This window comes from Clarias gariepinus, chromosome 6 (genome assembly GCF_024256425.1).
Source record: "Clarias gariepinus isolate MV-2021 ecotype Netherlands chromosome 6, CGAR_prim_01v2, whole genome shotgun sequence".
Lineage (NCBI taxonomy): Eukaryota > Metazoa > Chordata > Actinopteri > Siluriformes > Clariidae > Clarias > Clarias gariepinus.
The window spans coordinates 1,145,001-1,153,794 of NC_071105.1; the positions used below are offsets into that span (position 1 = coordinate 1,145,001).

Consider the following 8,794-nt stretch of genomic DNA (forward strand, 5'->3'; position numbering starts at 1 on the left):
CACACACACACAGCTGGTACACACACACACACAACACAGCTGGTACACACACACACAGCTGGTACACACACACACAGCTGGTACACACACACACACACACACACACAGCTGGTACACACACACACAGCTGGTACACACACACACACACACAGCTGGTACACACACACACACACACACACACAGCTGGTACACACACACACACACACACACACACAGCTGGTACACACACACACACACACACACACAGCTGGTACACACACACACACAGCTGGTACACACACACACACAGCTGGTACACACACACACACACAGCTGGTACACACACACACACACAGACAGCTGGTACAGTACACACACACACACACCACAGCTGGTACACACACACACCACAGCTGGTACACACACACACACCACAGCTGGTACACACACACACACACACACACACACCACAGCTGGTACACACACACACACACCACAGCTGGTACACACACACACACACCACAGCTGGTACACACACACACACACACACACACACCACAGCTGGTACACACACACACACACACAACACAGCTGGTACACACACACACACACACACCACAGCTGGTCACACACACACACACACACACACCACAGCTGGTACACACACACACACACCACAGCTGGTACACACACACACACACACACCACAGCTGGTACACACACACACACACACACACACCACAGCTGGTACACACACACACACACCACAGCTGGTACACACACACACACACACACACACACCACAGCTGGTACACACACACACACACACAACACAGCTGGTACACACACACACACACACACCACAGCTGGTACACACACACACACACACACACACCACAGCTGGTACACACACACACACACACACACACCACAGCTGTTACACACACACACACACATACCACAGCTGGTACACACACACACACACACACCACAGCTGGTACACACACACACACACACACACACCACAGCTGGTACACACACACACACACACACCACAGCTGGTACACACACACACACACACACACACCACAGCTGGTACACACACACACACACACACACACCACAGCTGGTACACACACACACACACACACACACCACAGCTGGTACACACACACACACACACACACACCACAGCTGGTACACACACACACACACACACACACCACAGCTGGTACACACACACACACACACACCACAGCTGGTACACACACACACACACACACACACACCACAGCTGGTACACACACACACACACACACACACACCACAGCTGGTACACACACACACACACCACAGCTGGTACACACACACACACACACACACACACCACAGCTGGTACACACACACACACACACAACACAGCTGGTACACACACACACACACACACCACAGCTGGTACACACACACACACACACACACACCACAGCTGGTACACACACACACACACACACACACCACAGCTGGTACACACACACACACACATACCACAGCTGGTACACACACACACACACACACCACAGCTGGTACACACACACACACACACACACACCACAGCTGGTACACACACACACACACACACACACCACAGCTGGTACACACACACACACACACACACACCACAGCTGGTACACACACACACACACACACACACCACAGCTGGTACACACACACACACACACACACACCACAGCTGGTACACACACACACACACACACCACAGCTGGTACACACACACACACACACACACACACCACAGCTGGTACACACACACACACACACACACACACCACAGCTGGTACACACACACACACACACACACACACCACAGCTGGTACACACACACACACACACACCACAGCTGGTACACACACACACACACACACACCACAGCTGGTACACACACACACACACACACACACACACACACACACACACCACAGCTGGTACACACACACACACACACCACAGCTGGTACACACACACACACACACCACAGCTGGTACACACACACACACACACCACAGCTGGTACACACACACACACACACCACAGCTGGTACACACACACACACACACACACCACAGCTGGTACACACACACACACACACACCACAGCTGGTACACACACACACACACACACCACAGCTGGTACACACACACACACACACACCACAGCTGGTACACACACACACACACACACACACCACAGCTGGTACACACACACACACACACACACCACAGCTGGTACACACACACACACACACACACCACAGCTGGTACACACACACACACACACACACACACCACAGCTGGTACACACACACACACACACACACCACAGCTGGTACACACACACACACACACACACCACAGCTGGTACACACACACACACACACACCACAGCTGGTACACACACACACACACACACACCACAGCTGGTACACACACACACACACACACACCACAGCTGGTACACACACACACACACACACACCACAGCTGGTACACACACACACACACACACACCACAGCTGGTACACACACACACACACACACACCACAGCTGGTACACACACACACACACACACACCACAGCTGGTACACACACACACACACACACACCACAGCTGGTACACACACACACACACACACACCACAGCTGGTACACACACACACACACACACACCACAGCTGGTACACACACACACACACACACACCACAGCTGGTACACACACACACACACACACACCACAGCTGGTACACACACACACACACACACACACCACAGCTGGTACACACACACACACACACACACCACAGCTGGTACACACACACACACACACCACAGCTGGTACACACACACACACACACACACCACAGCTGGTACACACACACACACACACACACCACAGCTGGTACACACACACACACACACACACACACCACAGCTGGTACACACACACACACACACACACACACACCACAGCTGGTACACACACACACACACACACACACACCACAGCTGGTACACACACACACACACACACACACACCACAGCTGTTACACACACACACACACACACCACAGCTGGTACACACACACACACACACACCACAGCTGGTACACACACACACACACCACAGCTGGTACACACACACACACACACCACAGCTGGTACACACACACACCACAGCTGGTACACACACACACCACAGCTGGTACACACACACACCACAGCTGGTACACACACACACACACCACAGCTGGTACACACACACACACACACCACAGCTGGTACACACACACACACACACACACACACCACAGCTGGTACACACACACACACACACACACACACACCACAGCTGGTACACACACACACACACACACCACAGCTGGTACACACACACACACACACACACCACAGCTGGTACACACACACACACACCACAGCTGGTACACACACACACACACCACAGCTGGTACACACACACACACACACCACAGCTGGTACACACACACACCACAGCTGGTACACACACACACCACAGCTGGTACACACACACACACACACACACCACAGCTGGTACACACACACACACACACACACCACAGCTGGTACACACACACACACACCACAGCTGGTACACACACACACACACACCACAGCTGGTACACACACACACACACACCACAGCTGGTACACACACACACACACAACACAGCTGGTACACACACACACACACACACAGCTGGTACACACACACACAGCTGGTACACACACACACACACACACACAGCTGGTACACACACACAGCTGGTACACACACACACAGCTGGTACACACACACACAGCTGGTACACACACACACACACAGCTGGTACACAGCTGGTACACACACACACACACACACACACACACACAGCTGGTACACACACACACACACACACACAGCTGGTACACACACAGCTGGTACACACACACACACAGCTGGTACACACACACACACAGCTGGTACACACACACACACAGCTGGTACACACACACACACACACACACAGCTGGTACACACACACACACACACACAGCTGGTACACACACACACACACAGCTGGTACACACACACACACACAGCTGGTACACACACACACACACAGCTGGTACACACACACACACACACACACAGCTGGTACACACACACACACACACACACACCACAGCTGGTACACACACACACACACACACACCACAGCTGGTACACACACACACACGCACACACACACACCACAGCTGGTACACACACACACACACACACACACACCACAGCTGGTACACACACACACACACACACACACACACCACAGCTGGTACACACACACACACACACACACACACACCACAGCTGGTACACACACACACACACACACACACCACAGCTGGTACACACACACACACACACACACCACAGCTGGTACACACACACACACACACACACACACACCACAGCTGGTACACACACACACACACACACACACACACACCACAGCTGGTACACACACACACACACACACACACCACAGCTGGTACTAGGGCTGCAACAACTAATCGATAAAATCGATAATTATCGATAATGAAATTCGTTGTCAACGAATGCCGTTATCGATTAGTTGGGCTGCGCACGTTACTGAGAAGCGCGACCCCAAGATGCACAAATACACATAGCCGCTCGCGCGATGGAGGTTACAGAAGCGCCGGCAGGAAAAAGCGCGCGCCCCGAGTCCTCCAGGGTCCGGGAGTGATTTACATTAAACGCCTCTAAGAAGACGGTAACCTGCACGCTATGCAAGACCGAGCTTACATGGCATGTCATGCACGAACACTTAAAGAGAAAACGTGTTGGTGTTACGGATAGCGAAACGTCAGCAGAGTCAGTAAAAACTGTATCTCCATCGTGTAAAAGTTGTATAGTTTAAGTGCTTTTAGTTTCAACTGTTTGCTAACTTCGGGACAGTCGCGCGCTAGATCTGTTCACGCGCTACTCGCGAGCATTACATTGCGCAATCACCTCACGAGCAATAGTGATTAGTTACATGGCGCTATTTTAGATCAGCTTAATTTACACGGTGTGAATAACAGTAGAATATTACATTTAGTGATTGTTGTGATTTTCAGCGAATGCAAATAATAGTACATTTGTGACTATTAGCTTTTTGCATTTATACAGTTTTTTTTATAGTCCACTACAAAGTTAACTTGTAATTTACTGTGGTTTTACTTATGCATACATCATTTTATTATACAAAATTACATTATTTTAGCTGTTTGTCTTATCAACTGAATATATCAGTGTATTTTTTAACTATATATATATATATATACTGTATATATTATATACTACATTTCATTTAAGGTTTAAAATGTCCAAATTAAACATTATTAACTCTATATGTGGCTTTTGCATTTTTTAAAGTTTATTTTTATACATAAATAATACCCTGATTTATGTTTTTTTAAAATAGTTATAAGCGAAATATCTAATGAAAGAAGCGGTTAGGTTTTATCCGATTAATCGATTAATCGAAAATATAATCGCCCAACTAATCGATTATCAAAATAATCGTTAGTTGCAGCCCTAGCTGGTACACACACACACACACACACACAACACAGCTGGTACACACACACACACACACACCACAGCTGGTACACACACACACACACACACAGCTGGTACACACACACACAGACAGCTGGTACAGTACACACAGACACACACACAGAGTATACATCAAGTGCCCTACAGAGTGTGTGAGGTAAACAGCACTATGTTCTAGTGCCCTACAGAGTGTGTGATGTAAACAGCACTATGTTCTAGTGCCCTACAGAGTGTGTGAGGTAAACAGCACTATGTTCTAGTGCCCTACAGAGTGTGAGGTAAACAGCACTATGTTCTAGTGCCCTACAGAGTGTGTGTGAGGTAAACAGCACTATTTTCTAGTACCCTACAGAGTGCCCTCCAGAGTGTGTGAGGTAAACAGCACCATGTTCTAGTGTCCTACAGAGTGTGTGATGTAAACAGCACTATGTTCTAGTGCCCTACAGAGTGTGTGAGGTAAACAGCACTATGTTCTAGTGCCCTACAGAGTGTGTGTGAGGTAAACAGCACTATGTTCTAGTGCCCTACAGAGTGTGTGAGGTAAACAGCACTATGTTCTAGTGCCCTACAGAGTGTGTGAGGTAAACAGCACTATGCTCTAGTGCCCTACAGAGTGTGTGAGGTAAACAGCACTATGTTCTAGTGCCCTACAGAGTGTGTGAGGTAAACAGCACTATGTTCCAGTGCCCTACAGACACTAGTGCAAACAGCACTATGTTCTAGTGCCCTACAGAGTGTGTGAGGTAAACAGCACTATGTTCTAGTGCCCTACAGAGTGTGTGAGGTAAACAGCACCATGTTCTAGTGCCCTACAGAGTGTGTGTGTGAGGTAAACAGCACTATGTTCTAGTGCCCTCCAGAGTGTGTGAGGTAAACAGCACTATGTTCTAGTGCCCTACAGAGTGTGTGAGGTAAACAGCACTATGTTCTATTGCCCTCCAGAGTGTGTGAGGTAAACAGCACTATGTTCTAGTGCCCTACAGTGTGTGTGAGGTAAACAGCACTATGTTCTAGTGCCCTACAGAGTGTGTGAGGTAAACAGCACTATGTTCTAGTGCCCTACAGAGTGTGTAAGGTAAACAGCACTATGTTCTAGTGCCCTACAGAGTGTGTGAGGTAAACAGCACTATGTTCTAGTGCCCTACAGAGTGTGTGTGAGGTAAACAGCACTATGTTCTAGTGCCTTACAGAGTGTGTGAGGTAAACAGCACTATGTTCTAGTGACCTACAGAGTGTGTGTGGGGTAAACAGCACTATGTTCTAGTGCCCTACAGAGTGTGTGAGGTAAACAGCACTATGTTCTAGTGCCCTACAGCGTGTGTAAGGTAAACAGCACTATGTTCTAGTGCCCTACAGAGTGTGTGAGGTAAACAGCACTATGTTCTAGTGCCCTACAGAGTGTGTGTGAGGTAAACAGCACTATGTTCTAGTGCCCTACAGAGTGTGTGAGGTAAACAGCACTATGTTCTAGTGCCCTACAGAGTGTGTGAGGTAAACAGCACTATGTTCTAGTGCCCTACAGAGTGTGTGAGGTAAACAGCACTATGTTCTAGTGCCCTACAGAGTGTGTGTGAGGTAAACAGCACTATGTTCTAGTGCCCTACAGAGTGTGTGTGAGGTAAACAACACTATGTTCTAGTGCCCTACAGAGTGTGTGAGGTAAACAGCACTATGTTCTAGTGCCCTACAGAGTGTGTGTGGGGTAAACAGCACTATGTTCTAGTGCCCTACAGAGTGTGTGAGGTAAACAGCACTATGTTCTAGTGCCCTACAGAGTGTGTAAGGTAAACAGCACTATGTTCTAGTGCCCTACAGAGTGTGTGAGGTAAACAGCACTATGTTCTAGTGCCCTACAGAGTGTGTGTGAGGTAAACAGCACTATGTTCTAGTGCCCTACAGTGTGTGTGAGGGAAACAGCACTATGTTCTAGTGCCCTACAGAGTGTATGAGGTAAACAGCACTATGTTCTAGTGCCCTACAGAGTGTGTGAGGTAAACAGCACTATGTTCTAGTGCCCTACAGAGTGTATGAGGTAAACAGCACTATGTTCTAGTGCCCTACAGAGTGTGTGAGGTAAACAGCACTATGTTCTAGTGCCCTACAGAGTGTGTGTGAGGTAAACAGCACTATGTTCTAGTGCCCTACAGAGTGTGTGTGAGGTAAACAGCACTATGTTCTAGTGCCCTACAGAGTCTGTGAGGTAAACAGCACTATGTTCTAGTGCCCTACAGAGTGTGTGTGAGGTAAACAGCACTATGTTCTAGTGCCCTACAGTGTGTATGAGGTAAACAGCACTATGTTCTAGTGCCCTACAGAGTGTGTGAGGTAAACAGCACTATGTTCCAGCCTGTGTAGCGCACTAGCATAGGAAGTAGAAGCCCATTTAGGACTGAGCCACTGTTAGCCGAGTGTAACTTACCTTGAGCTTTACAGCAGAACGCAGTTAACCACCTCAAATACACCCACAACGGATCAGATGGAACTGTGGGGGTAAAACCCTGTCAGAAATATTGGAATGTAAAGATGATTAGTAGAGTCGGAGAGCTCAGCTCATCAATCAGCAACACTGCAGCACGGCTTCTTCTGCTTCTGGGAATGTGTGGAGGAACGAGACCGAAACGCTCACAGCGACACCTACTGGAGGATCAGGGCACTCACATGGGAATTTGCTTTAGTCAGGCTTTAGGATTATCTCAGGATGCTCGTGTTTCGCGTCTCCTCTTATTTCTGACAGAAGCCGCTCCTGAAAGCAACAAGCCACTGATCAGGCAGCACTTTTTTTTCTTTTACAAACACACACACAGGTCATACATACAAAGGTAATAAAGAAAAATAAATAAATGTGGAAGAGACCTAATCTGTCATGTGGGTGTGATGTATTTATCCCCTCGTGGCTCGCCGTAGATGGGTATGGGCACGCGCACTTCCTGCTCTGGAGTGTCGTATGGAAACAAAATAGTCTGTTTTTTTTTTTTACTCAAACCAAGAACAGGATGCACGTCTAAGTTATTACTTTATTTCATAATGTTTCATTAATGAACTTCGCCGAAAATAACACAGCTAATCAGTTTATCATCTTTATAAACACTTCACCCTC

The 8,794-nt window shown here is 48.3% G+C and overlaps 1 protein-coding gene across 1 annotated transcript in view; it reads right to left on the reverse strand.

Moving 5' to 3' along the window:
- LOC128526362 (zinc finger protein 850-like) overlaps positions 1-8,339 on the reverse strand; it is a 46,054-nt gene extending 37,715 nt beyond the window's left edge. Inside the window, exon 1 of the mRNA XM_053498153.1 lies at positions 8,117-8,339. The gene's annotated coding sequence lies outside the window, so the exon portion shown is untranslated. The remainder of the gene's footprint in view (positions 1-8,116) is intronic.
- Between the last annotated feature and the right edge of the window lie 455 nt (positions 8,340-8,794).